The 19,035-nt window shown below is 47.6% G+C and overlaps 1 long non-coding RNA gene across 15 annotated transcripts in view; it reads left to right on the top strand.

Annotated features, from left to right (window-relative positions):
* The first annotated feature begins 10,947 nt into the window (after window positions 1–10,947).
* LOC140615924 (uncharacterized) overlaps window positions 10,948–19,035 on the top strand; it is a 41,539-nt gene continuing 33,451 nt past the window's right edge. For 6 of the 15 annotated variants that reach the window (XR_012016428.1, XR_012016436.1, XR_012016432.1 and 3 more), the window contains exons 1-3: window positions 10,948–11,008; window positions 16,544–16,658; window positions 17,378–17,449. This is a non-coding gene — a long non-coding RNA (uncharacterized lncRNA). Of the gene's footprint in view, window positions 11,009–16,543; window positions 16,659–16,745; window positions 16,899–17,012; window positions 17,160–17,377; window positions 17,450–19,035 lie in introns of all 15 variants that reach the window. The other 9 variants (XR_012016430.1, XR_012016437.1, XR_012016433.1 and 6 more) reach the window with 4 other exon arrangements.

Genomic DNA, 19,035 nt, shown 5'->3' with positions numbered 1-19,035 from the left:
TGCCCTGGCCATTTACAGCCAGTGGATGCTGGGGGCCGGTGTTTGGGGTGGGGATTCTTTGAATGCACACCCACAGTTTCAAGATGGCAATGCAGAAAGCTGAGCAAGCAACAGCTCCATCCCAATTCTCTGACCCTCTTTTGTTGAATAGGCTACTCTATCTACTGCCGTATGTATCATATGTGCCCATATGTTCTAGGGACAGGGAGTCCATGACAAATGAGGCATATATCTTTCCTCAATAAATTCAAGACTTTGCCATCATTTTCTTCTTGGTGAAATAATGGTAAGCTTTCTGTGTTGGTAAGGGATCCTGAAAGACTGTCTAAACCAACTCATCTAAAGTTTGAGCATCTTTTACAACATCACTAAGCTCGATCACTTCTGGTGATGGGCACCTCACTATCACAAATCGTTGACACCTTTGATTATTATAAAGCTCTTCCTGTGTTGGGCCAAAATTTGCTCTCCCCTATCATCTACTCCTTGGTCTTCATCCTTGTCTCAAGGGCTGAGTAGAATAAGTGTGACCTACCTCCAAAGATCCAGTGTGGAGTAGTCTCTAACCTACTGGCAGGGCATACCCCACATTTGTCAAATGGCAAAGGAAAATCAGGTAATGTCTAAGTCCTGCCCTCCACCCAACCCCAGGCCACCCAACCCACACATGGCCTTTGTGGGAGTTAGAAAATGGCATCCTTCTCACGGACTCACTACTGCCACCTGCTGGAAGATTGTGCAATGCTCCCAGGGGGATGGACAGACTGCACACCACTCCCTAGGGTCCTGGCCTCCCTAGGGCCCCAGGCCCCAGAGTCAGGGCTCTCTATTTCCTTCTATTCACTCTGGGATGTGAGAAGAAAAAAAGTTCAGGAGTCTCAACAAAGGAAGGGGGCTGGTGATGTGTCATCTAAAGCCAAAGTGAGTTCTTAAATTTGTTGTAACAATCAAAAAATTCTTAAGCATCTAAACCGATGCTCCCAAATTTCAGAAAGCATCTCACAGTTCCAGATACTTTTAGCCTCTGTTCTCACCCCCTTTTTCTTTCTTTGTTCTGCCTTTTCCTTCTTCTTTCCTATGTTGGTGCATCATTCCAGGGCCCCAACCCCTGCTGCCTCATTCAGGATTGGATGGAGAGGTTCTGAGGCAATGAATTATGGATGCCTGCTAAAGAATAAGCCAGTTTTACCATTTTTCCCAGCTGCAGCAAGCAGGAGAGGCAAGCTCAGTCATCCGCACTCGCTCAGGCTCTGAGTACTGTGCTGGGAACCCCTGTGGGGGCAAGAGGCCCAGCCTCACCCTCCAGTAGCTTCCAACCCAGTAGAATATCTGACTTGGACTCGAGACACACATTTCCTTCTTGGGAGAAAACACTGCTCCATCTGTCTGATTTATTCAGTTACTTCCAACAAATGACTTTCAGTGCCAGGCATTCAATACTGAGCCCCGATTTGACAGAGCCTGTGAGCAACATGCAGACCCTTGCTGTCTATCCTGTTCAGGCCACCTGAGGATGCTGGGTAGGAGAGGGCCTGCATCCCCAGTGCGAATTCCTGGACAGCTCTCATCCACCAGTCCCGGACACAATTATGTGCAGTGCAGGTTTGTGGAGGAGGTGACATTTGAGCTGGGTCTTGAAAGTAGGTAGATTTGGGCAAGTGAAAACAACCCAAGGGATCCCTGGGTGGCTCAGTGGTTTAGTGTCTGCCTTCAGCTCAGGACATGATCCTGGAGTCCCAGGATCCAATCCCACATCAGGGTCCCTGCACGGAGCCTGCTTTTCCCTCTGACTGTGTCTCTGTTTCTCTCTCTCTCTCTCTCTCTCCTCTCTGTCTCTCATGAATAAATAAAATAAATAAAATCTTTAAAAAAAAGAAAAGAAAAGAAAACAACCCAAGTTACCATGGATAGGTGAATGGATAAACAAACTGTGGTTTACAACTGGTTGTGTGATCTTGATCAAGTCACTCGATTCCTCAGTCTTGGTTAACATCATCTGTAAAATGGGGTCCACATAAGTGCCCTCAGGAGATGTATCAGTCAGGGTTCAACCTGGAAAAAGAAAAGTGTTCTGACACTTAAAACTGGGGGATTTTTAGCAGAGGAACTGGTTAATCAGATGACGCAATTGCTGCCAAGCCTAACAAAGTGGCAGTGAGGCCCCTGGAGATGAGCAGTGCAGGAAGACACCACCCTCGGACTGGGGGCACCAGGAGGAGGCTGTGTTCCTGAAGCCCAGGAACCAGAGAGGTCCAGACAAGATGAGAACATTGAGAGGGAGCAAAGGCATGGATCTGAGGGCAAATAAGACAGAACAGAAATGAGGTCTACTGGGCACCCAGCCCATGCCCTTGTACCAGTATTGAATGCTCAAACAACTTTGCTTGACAGGGGCAACTTTCCCTCATAATCCAGCCTAGCAGAGGCCTGAGGGCATGGAGGCGGCCACAGTCCACGCAAGTCAGGTCCTAGAGTGGGCCAGGTGGGAAAGTGGGGCCCAGGGAGATGTCTTGCACTTCATGTGCAGGAGGGAGCACTGGGCCCTTGAACCTGCAGTGGGGGCTGGAATTCTCTAGGCTCTCTCTCTACCTCCGCATGGGTCTACACTGGTTGGGTCCTGCCTTGAACTGGAACCCTGATCTGGGGCTGACAAATCACTGATCCGGTCTTGGGCTTGGTCAGGGCTGATGTAGCCCCACCTCTGCCCTGGTTGGGAGTCTGACTGTCCTTCCATCCTGCCAGAGTGATCCCTAAGCCTCAGCCCAGCCACCTCCCTGGAGGCTCACCCACCCAGCAGGGCTCAGCCAGCCCCATCATCTGGGTCCCTTCCCCACCACACAGGACTAACCCAGAGCCTCTCCACAGCTTATCATCCCGGGCAATGGAGGCTTTGCTCTGACGTGGCACCCTGGTCAGTCACCCTGAGTGGCGGTCCCTCCCACTGCACCACAAGGCACAGAGCAAAGGCCCCCATGGCATCCCTATTGCCCGCACCCTGCCTAATCTGCCAGCCCCTCTAGGAGCTGTGTGGCCAAGAAGAGGCTGGGGTACACCATCCCACCACCCACTTCCTTCTACTTCCCACTGTCTCTTCTTCCATCCTCTGGATGCCCGGTCGCAGAAGGAATTCGCTTCCCCTCCATTGGGCCAAGCCACTCCTTCGGGTCACACTCGTCCCACTCCTGAGATGACAGCTGCCTCCCCCTTTCCTCCAGGCCCAGTGCTCTGGGGGGTGAGGTGCAGGAGCAGGAAGCCAGCTGAGCAGTAAGGGAACAGAAGTGAGAAGGAGTTTTGTTCAGGTGACAGTAAACAAGCTGAGCTCGGGCCTGGAGGGCAAAGCCAGAGGGCCTCCCAGTTGGCCAGAAGCTGCCCTCTCACCAGTTGGAGGATTCTGAAGCTCAGCTACCTTTTGACAAAGGTGCGGGAGCCCTTGTGAAAGTCAAAGTGTCTTCTTTGCTTTGGATTCATAGATTTGAATTGGGTGCTTTGGGCCTAAATGAATTGAGGTAATAGACGTACATTAGTCAAAGATAGAGTCTATCCAGTTATCCGTTATGAAGAACCCAGTATTACAGGCCAGCTTCACCTTCCTGAGGGCCCTCTCCCACAAACACCCATTCAGGCCCAGCCAATCTTTTTTTTTTTTTTTTTTTTTAAGATTTATTTATTTATTTATTTATTTATTTATTTATTTATGAATGATAGAGAGAGAGGGAGAGGCAGAGACACAGGAGGAGGGAGAAGCAAGCTCCATGCCAGGAGCCCGACGTGGGACTTGATCCCGGGACTCCAGGATCGAGCCCTGGGCCAAAGGCAGGCGCTAAACTGCTGAGCCACCCAGGGATCCCCAGGCCCAGCCAATCTCCTCTCTCAGCTCTCCGAATATCCTGATCCCAACTAGAACCACATCACCTTCCTCCTCCCCTCCCTGTCCATGTCCCTCCCTCTCTGGATCCATCATGCTCCTGGGAACCCTTCCCTCCGTGCACTGGGGGCATTCTTCCTTCAGCCACATGCCTGCCAGGCTGAGATGTGCTCTAAGTGGAAACTTGACCTGATCCATCGGTCCCCTAGACGCTGAACCAACAATCACCACTGGGGACCATCACACCACACCAGGCATCCGCCTGTGTAGCTCTTCTGTGGGTGGGACAGATGGAGGAGCCAGCGCACAGATGCAGAATTAGAAGACCTGTCCTTAGACTTGCTCTTCTACAGCCAGGTCACACTGTGGATCTCCCTCATAAGAACTGGGAGTAAAGCAAGACTGGGCCACTTTAAACGACTTCATTTTCAGTGACATTCAGCTCACATCAATTTGGGGTTTTAAGTGTGATCACTTCACTAATGGAATTATCTCAGAGCAAGATGTGGGGCTGCAGGATGGCAAGATCCCCTTACAAGTTCTGCCAGTGCTCAGTCCAAAGGGCCAGCCCTCACCACTCCAGCTCTGTGGGTCCCTCTCCTTGCTGCACCCATGAACAAGTGTGTGGTGAAAGCCTGAAATAAATAAGTATAAAATGGAAACTAAAAAAATTAAAAAAAAAAAAAAAGAAAAGAAAAGCTGCAGAACAGTGTCATAGTATTACCAACAGAAGGCTCTAAGTTTTTTTTTCTTTTTTTTTTTAGACCCCTCTTTCAGAGCTCCTGTTGAAATGCTGGTTATGTCAGCTCAGGCCCCGTCAACCTAATTAATATTAATATTGATTGTTTGAAACATGTGGAGAAAAGGGAACCCTCCTGCACTGTTGGTGGGAATGTGAACTGGTGCAGCCGCTCTGGAAAACTGTGTGGAGGTTCCTCAAAGAGTTAAAAATAGACCTGCCCTAGACCCAGCAATTGCACTGCTGGGGATTTACCCCAAAGATACAGATGCAGTGAAACGCCGGGACACCTGCACCCCGATGTTTCTAGCAGCAATGTCCACAATAGCCAAACTGTGGAAGGAGCCTCGGTGTCCATCGACAGATGAATGGATAAAGATGTGGTTTATGTAGACAATGGAATATTCCTCAGCCACTAGAAATGACAAATACCCACCATTTGCTTCGAAGTGGAGGGACCTGGAGGGTATTATGCTGAGTGAAATAAGTAGATCGGAGAAGGACAAACATTATATGGTCTCATTCATTTGGGGAATATAAATAATAGTGAAAGGCTCTAAGTTTCAAACCGCTCCAAAACTCTCTTGCCCGTAGACACCCCTGACAGGCTCCACCCACAGGCAGAGAGGAATGAATCACAGGAGGCCTCCAGATGCCACGGATTCTTTAAAATATGTCTATTTCAGTCTCTGAATTACTGTTTTAAATTTCTGAAATGCCGGAGAAGCAAAAGCTGCGTCTGACCACGTGTTGCTGCCTCCCACCCTGTCTCCCGTCCTCCCAGAGGCCTCCCCCCCCCCCCCCCCCCGTGAAGGGCAGAGGGGCCTCCCCCCGCTGCTCCGCACTGCGCGGCCCAGAGCCTGGCGCTTGGAGCCGGTCCAGCCCCGAGCCGAGCCGGGATAACAGCGCAGCTCTCCTCCGAGCATTTGAGCCAATTAAAAAGACAAATGACCATCCGCTTATCTTCCCTCCTTCTCTGCCCCTCTCTCCCTTTCCACCCCCACACTTCGGGCCCTCCCCTCCAGGGAAATGGGGCTAGGGACCTCCAGGCTGTGATTCCCTTCTGGGACAACTAGGCTTCCCACCCCCCCACCACCATCCCACCCTCTCTCCTGCCCCTCAAACCCGCCCCGGGCCTTTCAAGGTCTTGATGGATGGAGCTTCTCCAGCCTCCTCTTGGAGCTTCTGAGTGTTTCTGAGACCTTGTGTTGATGGGAGGACAGTGGAGGCTAAAGGAGTGGACTGGGAGAAATCAGAGCAGAAAGGACACAGGCTCAAAAAAATTGTTTTTTTTTTTTTTTTTTAATGAAAAAGCCTTATTTTCCAGATCTGGCCTTGGGGCCTGGAGCTTTAGGACCAGGCTCTAATTCTGGAGGGGTGTTTAATATATTCACTCCATGGTTAAGATGACCAGGTCCTCTGCCTTGAAGGAGGGCCAGCCTTTCCAGGAAAGAACAAGACTTTTGGAGATGGAAAGCCCTGGGTCTAATCCAGCCTCCAGCCCTAGTGAGCTCTGAGGCCCAGAGCAAGTTACTAAAGCCCTCTGAGTCTGCACTCCCATATGTCAAGTGCCTATCTCATGGGAGGGTTAGAAGGAATAAGTAATATTTCATGCATTAAGTGCCTGGCATGGCACTGGGACATCCAAGACATGCTATTAATATCCCTTCCTCCTTTTATCCTAATTTCTCTGTGGCTCACACCTTTACCTTCTATCATGACCTTAAGGGTCTCATAAGTATTGATAGGAAGTTTATCATGAAGTCTAACTGAAAGGGGGAAAAAAAAAACCTTTGTTGGTACCTTTACTCCCTAATGAACTCCTATTCATCCTTCAAAACCCAGTCCAATTGTCACCTCTCTGGCTTTTACTTTCTCCACTGTTCTCCCAGAACCTTGATCACACTTTCATTCTTATTCTGTAATTTTGTCATTGTTCCATTAAGTTAGTCAATATCTACTGAATGTCTGCCACATGCAAGGTACACTTCCAGTTCCAGGGACTACTTTGGTGAGCAGGATGCAGGAAATCGCCACTCTCCTGCAGCAAATATTCGAGCTGGAGGAAACAGACATTAAAAAAAAATTCTAAAAAATAAGCAACGTGTCTGTCTCCTAGACAGTAGACTCCTTGTCTTCTTCCTCTTTATATTCTGAGAAACCACATAGTGCCGACAGAGTGGAAGCACAGCAGATGTGAATTCTCCTCTCTAGACCACGCTTTATTTTCCATGTTTCTCTCCTCTGGGAAGATGACGAAGGCCTGTTCACAGGCCCTTTGGGCAGTCAAGGTCCATTGCTCCTTAGGTCTGAACAGCTCTGAGCGCCCGGTGTCATGGACATACCACTAGACTCAACAGCCTCCCCTGAGACAAAGTTCGAGCAAAATTTCGCTGCCTCTGAGGTGGAAAACGCAGCAAGGAGTCTCACCTGCTGCTCACCACCAAGCTGGGACCCCGGCCCTGGGGTGAGGGCTCCCTCCATGGGTGTGTGTGTGCAAGCTGGAAGGGAGTCTTGCTGACAATCAGGAACTGCCTGCTGACTCGTGGAGCTGCTTCCCAGAGGACCCGGAGAGGCAGGAGCCAGGCAGGAGCTGGTTTCCTTCCTGTTCCCGGCTGGGGCCAACTTTTTGTAGAGGAGCATTTGGGGTAATGTTTGGCTCAGCTGAGGCCCAGAGTCACTGGGATCCTAGAATGATGGAACGAAAAAGGAATTCAGAGGTCAGCCAGCTCAATTCTCTCATTGATAGAGAAGACAACTGAGACTCAATGTGGGGAAGAGTCACATTTTAGACTAATAGGATCTTACAGATCACCTCCTTCGAGAAAGGAAAACTCATGGATTTCATGCTCCTAATCCACTTTTTGCACACCTCACCAATCAATTTTGGCACTTTTCCTGCTGAACGGAAACAAGACCCCCATCCTCCCAGCATGAACCCCCAGGCCAGATTGTGAAGCTAACACATCAAACAATAATGAGGGTAATGATTATTTAGAAACTTGTTCTGTGTCGAATCTCTACATGCATGCCTCATTTGACTCTCACAACTCTGTGGGTCACTTTTATCATTCCTATCTTGCAGACAAGGGAGAGGAGAGAGAGTAGTGACTAACTCACCCGAGGTCCTACAGCTATAACCAGTGCTCACACAGCCTTTGAATTTGAGCCATGGTCAGCAAGGAGGGAGGACAGGTGTACAGAGAGGCAGGCTCATCCTGAGCCACAGGTGCCAACACATTTTCTCAGGACTGTACATCAGGGACTTGGCCCCCACCATGCTAATCAAGGTATTACTAGTTGCCATTTACTAAGCTTCTACTACCCATCAAGTGTAGCGCCAGATAATTGATATACGTGATCCCATTTTCATCCCCAAGGCAGGCCTACAAAATAGGCATCATTGCATTCGTTTCACAGGTGGAAAAACTAAGGTTCAGAGAAATTAATTAACACCCACAAGGTCAAGCAGCTCATCGGTGGCAGCATCAGAATTTGGACTTGGGCTCTGACTCCCAAGCCCATGTTCTATTTTCCCATGATGCATGCCTCTTTCCAGGAGTGGTCACCCCCAGCAGAAAGTGTTGGGGAAAGGCTAGGTGCTCCTATGATTGTAGGCTCAAGAGCTGCAGCCAGCACAGTCCCTGGCTCATTGAGGAGATGTGGCAGCTGGGGCAGGGACTGCGTGGGCTAGTCCCCTGGCCAGTGCACATACTCTCTGCCCTTCCAGCCACCATTGGTCTCAAGAAGCCACACTGTAATCACACTGAGGACAGGGCTTGGTCCCAAACCTACTGGGTCCCACCTGTCCCAGGAATGGTGATGTGATGGAGGAAAAAGTGCCCGAGATCTGAAGTCAGGAGAATCCATTTAAGTCAACTCTGCCACCAACCACCTGCATGATCTTGACCACTCACATAATCCCCGAGTGTCAGCTTCACCTGAGAAATGAAATGCACTGGACTCTCCTGTCAGGGTTGTTGGGGGGATCAAATGAGCCTGTGCAGGCATAGAACACCCCTTGGCAGCCAAAGGGCTGGTTCCCAGCTGCAAACGCACCACCTAACAACTGAGCAACCCTGGGAGCATTATTCCACTGTGCTGACTCTCAGTGTCTTCACCAACAAGATGGGGGTATGGGCACCCCTTACTGTGCAGACCAAATGGAGGGATATCTGTGAGGAAACTCTAGATTATTAAGCACCAATTAGATGGTATTTGCCACATGCTCAATAAATAGCCACCCCCTGACAAAACAAACCCTTATTTGCAAAGTAGCAATGTTAATGGCACAAAACCAACTGTTGTTCGGCTGCCTCTAGTCCTCTGAATGTCCTTGTGCATTCCCGGGGTCCTAGACAACTGGACCCTCAGGATTGGGGCTCTCAGGCCCTTCCTCAGACTGGCCTGGTTGTCAGGACCATCCCCTCCAATGCACAACAAGCAGCTAGAACCTTCTGGCTCTCCCTGGGCGGCTGCAGCTGCTGCCCGAGGCATCTCCTTGCCCTTGGAAGGTGGCTTGCCAGTGCAAGTTTAGTCTGAAATTCCATTCCGAGGCCTCCCCCTGCCCCAGAGCACAAGGCCTTGAAGATGTTGCATGCTGTGTGGGCTGGACCAGGCGAAAGTAACAGTGTGAGAGAAAAAGGAGCAAGAGAGGGAGACTGTGAGCATGATAGCCAGGAGGTCAAGGCCAGAAAGCAGAGCACAGACCGGAGGCTTCCAGGATCCCTCTTCTGGCTGAAGCAATTGTTAGTGGTGATAAATAAAAACAAGCCTGTTCTGTGGCTCCTTCATCTCACGCCCTCAGCTTGTTTTCCCAACCCAAGCCCCTCTCACATCCTCTGTCCCTGAATAGCAGCAATGCCCTCGGAACAACAGCTGAGTGATGTTCAGGCCTTTGCACACATTTCACCTGCCCCTTTTAAGTGGTGGACACTTGAGGTCTCCACCACCTTCCAGCCCCACAGCCTGCTCTAGTTTAGCTATGGCCTGAGTATGTCCCCTCCAAATTCCTGTGTTGAAATCCTAATACCCAGGACCTCAGAATACAACTGCATTTGAAGTTAGAGTCTTCAAAGAAATAGCTACAGTTAAGTGAGGTCATGAGGATGGCCCTAATTGATATGACTAGTGTCTTAATAAGAGGAGATTAGAACATGGACATGTACAGAGAGAAGGCCATGTGAGGACCCAGGCAGAAGATGACATCTGCAAGACAAGAGAGAGAAGCTTCAGAAGAAACCAACCTCACCTCATTCTCAGGCTTCCGGCCTCCAGAATTATGAGAAAATAAATTTCTACTGTTTGAGCCACCTGGTCTATAGTAATTTGCTATGGCAGCCTGAGAAAATGAATAATGGTTTCATATTAGCTTCATTCAATTCAAGAGATACAGACTGCCCAGCCACTGTGTGCCAGGTACTGAGCCAGACAGTGTAGATTTGAAGATGAAAAAGACACAGTCCCGTGCACCTGGTGGGGGACAGGGGGGTCAGTCAGGTAAGGGTCTGCCCTCAGCTCACATTATGATCCCAGGGTCCCAGGATTGAGCCCCACATCAGGCTCCCTGCTCAGCAGGGAATCGGCTCCTCCTTCTCCCTTTGCCCCTCCCCTGGCTTGTGCTCTCTTTGCTCACTCTCTTTCTCAAATAAGTACACAAAATCTTAAAAGAAAAAAGAAAAAGGCACAGCCCCTGCCATCAGTTTGCTCATAGTCCAATGCACAGACAGATAATTTCGAGGAAATAATTCATTTTGGGGGGGTTCAGAAGGAGCACAGAGTATAGGATGATTAATTACGTGAGAACATCAAGGATGACTTCTCAGAGGAGGTGAAACCTGAAGAAATTCTATATTGTAAGATGTTATTTATTTATTTTAGAGTGGGAGGGTAGTGGAGAGAGGAGCAGAGGGAGAGGGACAAGCAGACTGGATCCCATTACCCAGAGATCGCGACCAGAGCCAAAATCAAGAATCGGATGTCCAACCTACTGAGCCACTCAGATGCCCCATCTGAGGAGGTTTTAAAAGGATGGAAAAAGATGGACAATTTATCAGGCAGAGAAAAAGAGGGACAGAGTGCTTGGCAGACACTGACACACAAAGTGAAATTGTAAATTTGGGAAATTAACCAGACTATAGGAGTAAAAGAAACACAAACTGAGGCTCGTGGTGGGAAACCATATAACCTCTCTGAGCTTGGTTTCTCCATCTGTAAAGTGGAAATATTAATATTGCACACAGTTATATGAGTCAACTACAACAATGGAGGAAGAATGTTTAGGGCAAAGCACTCCAATCTTACTTCAAATAAACTCATCATAATCCCTTACATTCCAAATTCTACTCACCTCCCCCCAACTACCACCTGCAATCTTCATTTGGCATGGGCATCCATTAAATCAGGTCAGGCTTGATTTTTTTTTAAAGATTTTATTTATTTATTTATTATTGGAGAGAGAGAGAGAGAGAGAGAATGAGGGTGGGAGAGAGCGGCAAGGGGAGAGGGAGAAGCAAGTTCCAGCTGAGCAGGGAGCCTGACATGAAGGTTGGTCCCAGGACCCTGAGATCATGACCTGAGCTGAAAGCAGGTGCCTGACTGAACCACCCTGGCGCCCAGGCCTGATTTTTTTAAACAAAAAAATTTAGAATAGATTTAGATTTACAGAAAAGTTGAAAAGACTGTACAGAGAGTTTCCATACACCCCCACCCAGTTTCCCCTGTTGTCCACATTTTACATTAATATGATACACTTGGTACCATGAAAGAACCAATACTGATACATTATTATTAACTGATGTCCATAGTTTATTCAGATTTCCTTAGTTTTTACCTAATGTCCTTCTGTTCCAGACTTCCAGTCCAAGAGACCACATTACATGTAGTCGTCATGTCTCGTTAGGCTCCCCTTGCCTGTGACAGTTCTGGCCTGATTCCTTTATTCCACACATATAATATTTGCTAAGAAAAGTACCAATGCACAGAAGTAGGGAGTGGGAGAAGGAGTTGGAGAGTTTTCTGAGAAAAAAAAAAAGTCCTCTTTTTCAGTATTGTATCATTTGGTTTATCAGCAACAGACATTGGTTACAAATGAGACCTGTCTGTTCACTGAAGGAGCCCTAAGGAGCCCGTCTGCTGTATTCTCAGGTCATTTTATCCTTTGTGCCAACATATAATAAATAATTTATATTAGTAAATGCACACTTTTAGAATTCTCCCCCAGTGGCAGCCTGAGTCTTCTCCGCCTTCCCAGTAGCGCTTCTGTGATCCAGGTGTCCTGTGATCCTCAGACCACCTGAGCCCCTGGCCAGCACCTGATGGAGAGGCAAAGAGCTACCTCCCCTCCTGAGGCCCCAGTAGGCTGGAGGGACGGATGACAAGGGCCTTCCATGCATGCCCCATGGCATCTGTTCTCTCTGAGGACCTTCACTGTAGCCCCCCAGGGTGCACATCCAATGCCACATTAAATGAGATGCTTCCACCCTCAACCTACCCAAGTGGCCTCCAGGGTGGAGTGGGCTGGGGTGGAACCGTTACTGGCTATTCCTCAGAAACAGGGTGGAGGACTGTCACTGCGAGTGAGGGTTTGCTACAAGAAGCACCTCCCCAGACTGCCTACCAGAACGAAGATCAAAGGAAAGTGCCTCACTGGCTTGCCAGAACAGCCTCTCTGTCCAGAACACTAGGTGCTAGGACTCTGTCCATTCATCGGTCTCACATCAAGGCCCCATCACAATGATGAGGAACCAGAGAAGAACTTGCTGTAGAGGCAAAATTTTTGAGGCTGGAGCGTCAGAGAACACCAAACCCCACCTCCCGCCCCACTTGCACCAGGCTGGCTGCAAGGCCACCAGTAATCACATCATGCTCTCAGCTGGGGGCATTTTGTTTCATCTTGGTTGTTGTTGAAATTAAAAAAAAAATTTTTAAATGGCCTGAATTATTGTAAAAAGATTCAAACAAGCAGATGAAGTGAAAATGCCTTTTGAACTCTATTCCATCTCTGTGCCCTCCCAAGGGTGGCTGATGCTATCAGCTGAGCACATGTCCTTACAGATCTTTTTCAAGGGATTTACATGATGTATGAGTGCATTTAGAAATAGAGTATATTTCTAACATACTATACTAATATACCAGATATGCTATCCTAATATACTATTCCCATAGTCTAGAAATACAAACTTTTGCATAGGATTTTTTCCCAAAGATTTCTTTATTTTAGAATGAGGTGAAAGGCAGAGGGAGAGGGAGAGAGAGAATCTTAAGCAGACTCCACACCCAGTGCAGGGCCTGATGCGGGGCTCCATCCAACAACCCTGATCATGACCTGAGCCGAAACCAAGAGTTGGACGCTTAACCGACTAAACCACCCAGACACACCTGCATAGGATTTCTAAAGTAAAAATGTTGTATGGCTTGTATAACTATTTGCCTATAGAAATTTGGGGGTTTTCCCCTCACTTTTCTTCTATAGAAACCATGCTGTAGTTAAAGTGTCCCTTTTTTTAATTTGTAGGCATGGCCGGTGGGTGTCCCTGTCCCCGCACAGATGACCATGTATCTTTCTTTTCATCCTGGGAACAGCAAGAGACCACCCCTTGCTATGCATATTTACCCAATGTGGCTCATGTAGGTGGCCAACAGCACCCAATGTTCTCCCCAAATTATGTGTACTTCCACTAATACAGCTGATGAATCATTTAAAAGATTGGTATTGTTGAATGGTATTCATAGTCCTAACTACTTAGGCTTCAGACTGTTTAGCCTGAGGATGATCATAGAGATAATATAGATAGACACTGAATTCCTGTGCTGTGACTGTCATAACAAATGATCGCAAACCTGGTGACTTAAACAACAGAAAATTATTCTCTCACAGTTATGAAGATCAGAGTCTGATGTCAAGATTTCTGCAGAGTCGTGCTGTCTTTGAAGGCTCTAGAAAAGAACCCCTCCTAGCTTCTTCCAGCTGCTGGTGGCTCTAGATGTTCCTTGGCTGGTGCCTGTATTACTCCACTTTCTGCTTCTGCCTCCATGTGGCTTTCTTCTCTGTGTGTCCGTGTCTTCTCTTCTGTCTTTAATAAGGACACTTGTCACCAGCTAATCCAGGATGACATCATCTCAAGATCCTTAACCTAAGTACATCTGCAAAGACCTTTTTTCCAAAGGAGGAAATTCATAGGTTCTGGGGGCTAAGACATGGACAGAACTTTTTGGGGCCACCATTCAACCCACCACTGATCATTGGCTCAGTCTTCCACTTCACAGATGAACGCACCCTTTCCTGCCAGAGGATGATAAATGCTCTGGAGAAAAATAAAGCAGAAGAGAGATACAGGGAGGTGCCAGGCTAAGGGTGGGTTTCCTCTTTCAAATAGGGTGGTCAGGGAAGGCCTCTCTGATAACATGACATTGACCAAAGAACTGCAGAAGTGAGGATGTGAGTCATACAAGTGCCTAGGGGGAAAGCCTTCTAAGCAGACAGAACAGCAAGTGCAGATGTGGCCTGTGTTTTCCCTTAGCATGTTGTCCCTACTGTTATAATAATTTACCACATTACTTTTGCTTTAACCATTTACATATTGGTCTCCAGGATTAGACTGTGGGTTCTTTAAAACTGTATCCTTCTCCTAGTAGCATCCCAGGTACCTAGTGCATAATGCATGATACATGGTCAGTAAATATCTGATGAGAAAGCAAATAAGTGACAGAAAGTATAAAGAGATACGTGGTTTAAATGCCTGAGGTCACACAGCTGGTCAGGGGCAAGGCCAAACTAGAACACCAGAACTCTAGTTCTCATGAGAAAGCAAGGTGGTGCATTTTAATGGAAGCTATTTTTCTAGCTGATTTTCCTTGAAGAATCAATTGTATCAGTATGTATTGAGAGACAGAGTAGATGTGACCATATCATGGGCCAGAACCACAAGCCTCCTCAAGTTATGGGCTTTATTAAGTATCCCCACTGCTCTAATTCCAGGAATCATTTCATAAATGGCTAGGTATGGGGCCAAGAAAGAAGAATGGAAAAAAGTCAATAAATTGTCTCTCGGAAGTCTATCAGATGAATAGGCACCCAAGAAACCAAGTGGCTTTGTGAGGAGGTAGGGGATAGAAATGTGTGCAGTGCTGGGCAGGTGGGTCAGCTGATAATCAGCAGGGACAATGGTAGTTAAGAGTGACCCCTGGACTGGCTTGGAGGCTTGGAGTCAAGATTATCATGGACAGAGTCAGGTGAGCTCAGGTGAGCAGGGCCTAGAAAATAAGGGTAAGTTACACAGGAAAGGTTTTGTGAGGTCCAAAGCCAGGAAAGGGAAGAAGGGCAAGAACACAGGTAGAGAGATGGTTGATTAAACAGAGCACAGGTCAAAGCATTTGCAGGACCTTGGATAGCTCCACAGGAGTTTCTGCGGAGGGGCGTTGGATGACTGGACTTTCAGCCTCTGGAGTCCCAAGGGTGAACATTTGGAGCCTCCTCTCAGAGGGAACTCTGAGATTTAAAAGACCTTGTACAATCATGGTGGATCTAACACATTCATTTTGAAGAACAGAAGGGCTAGTACTCTCTGAACACATTTTCCAAAAGTAGTGGCTTTTTCACCATGGTGAGGATGCTGCATTGACATGACTGAGGATTGTGAAAACTGCAATGAAGCATCAGAGAAATCAGTGGTCAAAGGAGGGGCCTTAGCTAAGTTCCAGATCTCCCAATGGTGCAGACCCCACTGCTGGCCTGGCCTGCCTGGTCCAGTTGTTGGAACCTGGCTATGTCTTGAGCAAGGGATAATCTTCACCTATGCAGGAACCCCCAGGCTTCCCTAGGCCATGCTAATACACCTTATAGTATGTCAGAATAAGCACGGACTTTGAAACCATCTCAAAGCAGAGCAAGTTATTTTGCATCTTTGGGCCTCTATTTTGAAACCTATAAAATGGGGTCAATAACATCTTGCAAAAAGAGTAGTAAAGCTATAGAAAGTGCCTGGCATGTAGCAGAGGTTCCACAAGCAATCACTATTAGTAGGATCAAGGCAACTCACCATCCTTCTTAGGGCTACACTAGGAGTCCAGTATGCACCTCTCAGAGGTAGCATGGTTTTTCTCCCCAGTCTTCATCTCTGTCACATCCCACCCAAGTTTGAAACCCAAGTCCAGACAGGATATTAAAACATGATAGAAACAGAGAGCCAGAAGTAGGATTTTCAAAAGCCAGTGGAGAAAGAACTCAGTTGCTTAAGAATTGCTTCTTACATTAATAAAACATAGCATTTGTGGAGAGCAACAGTGGCACAGCCTCTGAGGATGGCTGATGAGGAACTGAGTGACAGGATAGCCTGGCTAGACTTCTGCCTTCAAAGTCAGCCCAGGTCCAGTGGGATGTCTCCTTACCAACATAAAAATGCTGGGAGGGGGGCAGCCCCGGTGGCCTAGCAGTTTAGTGCCACCTTCAGCCCAGGATGTATCCTGGAGACCCGGGATCCAGTCCCACATCGGGTTCCCTGCATGGAGCCTGCTCTCCCTCTGCCTGTGTCTTTGCCTCTCTCTCTCTCTGTGTGTGTGTCTGTCATAAATAAATAAATAAATAAATAAATAAATAAATAAATAAATAACAAATGCTGGGGGGACCATTTGTGACTAAAAACTTTATCCCCTGTGAGGAAGAGAATCCAGAGTGCTGGAATCAGACAGTTCTGAATCCAAACCCTACCTCTGATTCTTACTAACTCTGTGGACTTGAGCCAATTACATAGCCTCCCTGTGCCTTGGTTTCCCCAGTTGTGAAATGGAGGGCTAACCCGTATTTCAAAGAGCTATGGTGAATACTAAATAAGAGAACATGTGTACAGTTCCTGGCAGATAGTAAGCACTCAGCAGTTGTTAATTCCTTATCTTCCTTCTTTAAAAAAAAAAAAGGATTTTATTTCTTCTCTTTTATTTAGTTTCAGACCAACTCCACACTGAGTGCAGAGCCCAACACAGGGCTTGATCTCAAGACCCTGAGATCACAACCTGAGCTGAGACCAGAGTCAGATGCCCAACCGACAACTCCACCAGGTACTCCTCAATACGTTTATTTTAATGAATAAAATAGTCAGTGGAGTGCTAGAGGTGAGGTGGTCTTCTGTTTTGCAACTCCTTTAGCTGCATATGACCAAAATCCAACTCAGACAAGGTGAAGTAAAAGTGAAATGTTTGGGACATCAGACACTGCTGGACCTCATGTGGGGTTAAGGGGGCAGGGGCAGAGAACATCTCCATCCATTCTGTTTGCCAAGTCACCCAGCCAATTAGTGGGTAAGTGTTCTGGTTCCTCATCCAGTATTTTTTCCCCTCCATCAGCTCAGATTCCTGGACCCATTGATAGACTTTATTTACCCAGTGGTGGAATGATTTATTTCAATCCCTTAGGAGATGTGGGGGCCTGCAGCTCACATTTGAAGGCTAGTCAATGAGAATTCATGGTGAGATCAGCCTGCAGCCATGGTCAAAATTATAATCTGGAGCTCCTTATTACTCGCCATGACCACCTGGTTAACCTGCGTCTCACATTCAAAGGTGTGCTGGGAGCAATGGTGTCAACACTAAGCTATGTCTCCCATCAGAATTCCTGAGCTTCAAAATAGACACACTAAATGGGCACACTATACACTCACACTGTTAGGAAAGGATCCTTATCTGTCTATGAATCCAGCTGTGCCTCTCTAAAAAACATAGCAAAAACATAAGCAGGTTGGTTCTGAAAAGTGTTCATGCATCTGGTGCTATCTTCACAGTTTATGGACCTTCCAGCATGGTCATCCAATCTTCTGCTCCCATTGAAACAGCCAAACAAACCTCAGCACCAGGTAATGTTGACTTATAGCCAATCCACAAGGAGCTCTTGGACCACTGGTGTCATAGAATGTTAGAGTTGGAAGGAGCCATAGAGATTGTCCAGTCTTTCTTCCATCTTACAGATGAGGAAGTTGAGGCACAGAAAGAACCATATTACTTCAGGGGAGAGGTTTTCAACATTTGTACAACAAATATTGAGTCTGGCCATGACCAAGTAAGTGCTGGTCTAGGGGCAGGGTGGCCACCACAAACAGAATACTTGGGCTTTCCATGAACTCCCTCCATGACCATTCAAGTCCTGGAGGATGCCGGACCTGAAGTCCTTCTGTCTCACATGGACCAGCAGTGGGAGAGTTGGCTGGCTTGAATGGAGGCCTGAGCAGAGTCCTGGCATCTGGAGTCCCCAGATCCTCTGAGGCTACCCCCAGCACCCACCCAGAAAAAAGTGTTGCAGCACTTGGGAGACCTGGCTTGGCCAGCTGTTCCTTTTCTATCTGAAGAGCTGAAATTCTAAAGGGATGATTTATGAGTTTCTGAGCGAGGGGAATAGGAGCGGCACTTTCCCCTGACATAGAGCCTGGTCCCGCGGGTGCCGGGATGAGTAATGTTCTCTTGTGGGGCAAAGGGCTCTTGTCTGAGTCAAGAGATGATTTAACTAGTCAGGGAGCCAGAATTCCCTCCAATAACTCACCCTCCTTGAGAAAGGGAGTGGAGTCCCCCTGTGCTGTCGGCGTCTGTGCCCATTCAGGGCAGGAGGCGCCTCATGAGCAATCAGCGAGGAAACCCCATGGTTAGCATCCTTCAGAGCAAAGCCAGCAGGAAGCCGGTCAATGTGCTGACGGCTGGGCCAGTGGCTGATCCAGACCGCTGAAGGCAAATGCCTAGGGGAAGAAGGAGCAGCCTTAGACTGGCTGAGTCTCAGGGCCAGGCTAGGCCAGTTGTAAAGGACACAAGAGGATTTGAACTCTGGATAAAAGACCATTCACTCTGCACCCTAACCCCTCATAAAGAAAAACTGTCTTTTGAGGCAGTTGATGAGGATGTGAATATGCAGGAACCCTATGTGCTACTGGTAGAATGTGAAATCATGCAACCACTATGGAAAACAGTACGATGGTTCCTCAAAAAATTAAACATCAGGTTACCATTTGACCCAGAAACTCTACTTCTAGATATGTGCATAAGACCATTGAAAGCACAGATCTGAAAGGATATTTGTACACTATGTTCGTAGCAGCATTATTCATAATAGCAAAAGGTACAAACAACCCAAGGGTCCATGAACAGACGAATGGATAAACAAAGTGTGGTCTAGCCATACAATGGAATATTATTCAGCCCCAAAAAGGAAGGAAATCGGGCAGCCTGGGTGGCTCAGCGGTTTAGCGCCACCTTCAGCCCAGGGCATGATCCTGGAGCCCCGGGGTTGAGTCCCGCATCAGGCTCCCTGCATGGAGCCTGCATCTCCCTCTGCCTGTGTCTCTACCTCTCTGTCTCTCTGTTTCTCATGAATAAATAAATAAAATCTTAAAAAAAAAAAAAGGAAGGGAATCGTGACACATGCTACAACATGAAGGTTCCCTGTGGAATTTTATGC

Source organism: Canis lupus, chromosome 24, assembly GCF_048164855.1.
Source record: "Canis lupus baileyi chromosome 24, mCanLup2.hap1, whole genome shotgun sequence".
In the NCBI taxonomy this organism is placed as follows: Eukaryota; Metazoa; Chordata; class Mammalia; order Carnivora; family Canidae; genus Canis; species Canis lupus.
Note: the sequence above shows the minus strand (reverse complement) of the source record. Positions and strands in the feature narration are given on the sequence as shown.